This window comes from Euprymna scolopes, chromosome 46, assembly GCF_053919585.1.
Source record: "Euprymna scolopes isolate OS-2025 chromosome 46, ASM5391958v1, whole genome shotgun sequence".
In the NCBI taxonomy this organism is placed as follows: Eukaryota; Metazoa; Mollusca; class Cephalopoda; order Sepiida; family Sepiolidae; genus Euprymna; species Euprymna scolopes.
Window position 1 is genome coordinate 136,748,341 of NC_136527.1, and position 4,557 is coordinate 136,752,897.

Consider the following 4,557-nt stretch of genomic DNA (forward strand, 5'->3'; position numbering starts at 1 on the left):
AGAAATGTAACAAGAACCAATTATATGATTATACGTCAGTCCGACTGCCAAGTGCGTATGTACTATACCATACAATACTGTGTTGAAACGGCACTTATCCGATGCGGGTCGAACCAGTTTCCTCCGAAAGAGGAAGTTTCATGAGAGTATAGAATTCACAGTCACATATATATCCCCGTCAGTGGAGATTACAACGTTAGGTTTTTGCAGCTCTTGCAAGCGGGTGTCGACGTCCACCTACATACAGCGCCTGATATTCTCACAATTAAATTAGTGATTTTACTATTACATTAAAATACACTCTGCTCTTTAGACTATTGTTCTAATCTCCTTTAAATTATATATATATATAAAGCATATATATATATATATATATATATATATATAAAAGTGAACGTGTGTGTGTGTGTGTGTGTGTGTGTGTATGTGCGCGTGTGTGTACATTTTCCTACGCAATAACTCTGTCTACAGACTCGAAATTTGATATACAGGGTACTGAGATTTGGGAAAATCTCTGTGATCATGATTATGTTTCATGAGAGTATGGAATTCACAGTCACATATATATCCCCGTCAGTGGAGATTACAACGTTAGGTTTTTGCAGCTCTTGCAAGCGGGTGTCGACGTCCGCCTACATACAGCGCCTGATATTCTCAAATGATCACCCATCTGGTACTGACCTGGCTCAACGTCTCTTAACTTCGGTGATCCAACGAGAACGGATGTGTCAGCGTGATTATACCGTATGACTTCTACATGGCTTGTGTGCTAACGCCGAAGACATATTCTTCCTGTCTTATTCAATTTACAAAATAATCTATGACTAACCTTTTGTAATGTTTTTCAGCATCCACGGAAATTTATTGAGTTCAATAGTATTTGATTTCAACAAGATTTTGATTTCTCTCCTTCTTCTTCTTCTCTAGAGCACCTTTAGAATTTCATCTAAAGTCAGATGATAGATTCTCAAAGAGAGAAGGATTTAAAATGTCCATTCTTGCTAACGTTGAGCGTTTCTATTACAATGATATTGAATTTCTATTTTCATGCAGGCACTGAAAACACAAATTATCCAGGATCCAAAAGAGAGTCGCCAACCTAATATGTCCAGAACTGTCATCTAAACTTCAGCCCCTGTCCTGTAGCGAGCTGCTACTACGTGAAGATAAACAAACGTGAAGATAAAAAAAAACGTGAAAATAAAAAAACTACTGTCACATCTGCTGCTTGTCTCTCACTCCTGGACAGGGCCCAAAAGAGAGTCGCCAACCTAATATCTCCCAAACTGTCATCTAAACTCCAGCCCCTGTCCCACCAACGAAATGTTGCTACTTGTCAGACGAATCAGGAGTATTTAAATAAAGGGGTACAAGGGCTTTGAGTTCAGAACACTTTCCATTACAATCAAGACTTTTAAAATCGGCACAGTAATACATTTTGTTGATGGGACAGAGGTTGGAGTTTAGTCGATGGTGCAAGACCTATTAGGTTGGAAATTCTTTTTTCAATCCTATCTAGGAGTGAGAGATTAATAGCAGATGCATCAACACAAATGTAGCAACAATAGTCCATGCATTTTGGAAAAAAAAAATCAATAAAAAAAAAATAAATAAAATAAAATAAAAATCGAAATTTTGACATTTTAGGCTTCCATAGAAATTCTTTTTTGAATCCTATCTAGAAGTGAGAGATTAATAGCAGATGCATCAACACAAATGTAGCAACCATAGTCCATGCATTTTGGAAAAAAAAAAATAAAATAAAATAAATGAAATTAAAAAAAATCGAAATTTTGACATTTTAGGCTTCCATAGAAATTCTTTTTTGAATCCTATCTAGAAGTGAGAGATTAATAGCAGATGCATCAACACAAATGTAGCAACCATAGTCCATGCATTTTGGAAAAAAAAAAAAAAAATAAAATAAATGAAATTAAAAAAAATCGAAATTTTGACATTTTAGGCTTCCATAGAAATTCTTTTTTGAATCCTATCTGGAAGTGAGAGATTAATAGCAGATGCATCAACACAAATGTAGCAACCATAGTCCATGCATTTTGGAAAAAAAAAATTTAAAAAAATAAATAAAATTAAAAAAAAATCGAAATTTTGACATTTTAGGCTTCCATAGAAATTCTTTTTTGAATCCTATCTAGGTGTGAGAGATTAATAGCAGATGCATCAACACAAATGTAGCAATGCAAAAAAATAAATAAATAAATAAAAAATAAAAAAAATCAATAAAAAAAATAAAAAAAATAAAATAAAATAAAAAAAAATCGAAATTTTGACATTTTAGGCTTCCATAGAAATTCTGCATGCTGCCTTTTTGTTTGTTTTGATCCAGCAGTTGCCGTCCTGTCCTGTATCGAGCTGCTACTACTGCGAGACTAGGTTGTATTCTCACCTTAGTTCTCTCTTTCTCCCTACTCTTTTCTCTTTTCCTTCCTTTCTTCTTATACGTCATCAGAGGTTCCAGCCAATGAAAAGCGAGAACGGTTTACGTGGGACATTCGAGTGAAAGAAACGTCCTTACTTCCACGGGGACTAGAGACAGAGCACATGCCTCACTCCTCAGCTCCCGTTAGGTAGCCAAGAGGAGCATTGAACATTAATACAGACTTTACAAAAATGCACTGTCTTTCTTTGTAACCCGAGATTCGGGAAAACACACATATATATTGGATACATAAAACCTCATGAATTCATAACAAAGTCGCGTTACACGTCCTCATTGTTATAAGAAGGCAATGTCTTCTTTTACCAGTATTTCTTTCTATTTCAGCGCTCCAGTTCTCCCTGTTATCGGAGGTGCCCCGAAGTGGGAGCCTACCGAAATGGTGACCTCTAATTAGTACCCCTATTAATGTATGGTAATAATACCATAGTCCCACCAATGAAATGTTGCATCCCTCTGCCTGTTTTACAAATATTTTAATGGTGGATGCTCCGACGAACTACAAGAACTAGTACCCCCTGACGAAAATACCCCCGACAAACTTTACAAGCAGCAAAGTCCCACCCCTTCACAGTTGAGATCCCTAGATGTAAGAAAGCCTTTTACTCTAATAGCTTCTTCCCCAGAACTGCAGGACTTTGGAATTCTCTTCCGGTTTCCTGCTTCCCCAACAGTACTGACATGCAGAAGTTCAAGTGTAATGTGAACAGACATCTTGCTGCTCAACACCCTACATAGTACCCCTGCAAATTATGTCCCTGATAGTAGCCCCCTACACCAAAGTGGCAATGTGCCTTGTTTGGGGTGAAAATGTAAAAAAAAAAAAATCGAACCTCGGAAATACCATGGAACACAAGTGCTGTTACACACACACACACACACACATGCACACACACCCGCACACACACATGCACACTCACACACGCACACATACACACACACTCACATACACACACACACACTCACACACACACGCACACACTCACACACACACACGCACACACACACACACGCACGCACACACACACACACGCACACACACACACTCACACACACACACATGCACACTCACATACACACACACATGCTCGCGCGCGCAAATAAATATGAGGAAAGTAATAAACGAATGTTTATTCATTTCAATTTTCCCCGCGCATTTTGCACAAAAATAAGTTCTTCCAGCAACGACATGATTTCAAATACGCCCGCACGCTTTTCTCACAGCAGCAAAAGTAAAAAAAAAATTTTTTAAATGAACATATTTCTGGCGGGCGTAGTTGACGACAGTATCACGTGACACAAGCGACCAATGAGAAAATTCATAAGATTGTCATTTTTAACGCTTTTCCAAAAACAAAAATATCAGCAGTAGCAATCTTGTCCAAAAAGTATAAAAACGCATCGAACATTCTTTCTTCCCCTCCTTTTCCCTTTTTTCTTGCTCCAACTTGACACGAGAACATGTCTGTTGTTTTCATCTCATCGTCGTTTTCAGATCTGTCGAAACCATAATTACACACGCGGGCACTCAAAAATCAAACTTATGCACACACGCATCCATTCCGTACATTTTCTATAAGAATTACTAACAACGGACTACTTTCCTCACGAATTACTTTCCTCATGGGACTTTTGAATAAGGCGAACTTTGCCAGTTAAAACACAAACCTTGAAATAAGGACATTATTTTCACACAAGACTTTTTCACCTTCTCATCTTTAATTCAACGAAGGACTTTCATCTAACATTATCTTTGAATCTGAATAATTCCACAAAGGATTTTTTTTACCTATTTTGAACATTCTAAGCGTACTGATTTCTCAAGAACTCTTACTGATCGGACTTTTGCGTGTTCATCTTGTTATTTTTTTGTTGAAATTTTTCTTTTATTAATATTATTGGAATTTTCCCCTTTTTCTTTTCTTTGTACATATTTGTGCATTATTCCCTGGATTTCGGCCTTTTGGAATATTTTGGACCATCTTCCAATTATGTGATTTCCTTGGATTTTACTTGTGCAAATGCAAACGCAATTAACTTTCTTGGAGTTATATTTTTTGGATTATACCGTCATTGGATTATTTACCTTCCACCAGACT

The 4,557-nt window shown here is 37.0% G+C and overlaps 1 long non-coding RNA gene across 1 annotated transcript in view; it reads left to right on the forward strand.

The window, feature by feature from the left end:
• The window catches only part of LOC145271436 (uncharacterized), an 854,738-nt gene extending 852,814 nt beyond the window's left edge, over positions 1–1,924 (forward strand). The window contains exon 7 of the long non-coding RNA XR_013865874.1: positions 1,054–1,924. This is a non-coding gene — a long non-coding RNA (uncharacterized LOC145271436). The remainder of the gene's footprint in view (positions 1–1,053) is intronic.
• Positions 1,925–4,557: the final 2,633 nt, after the last annotated feature.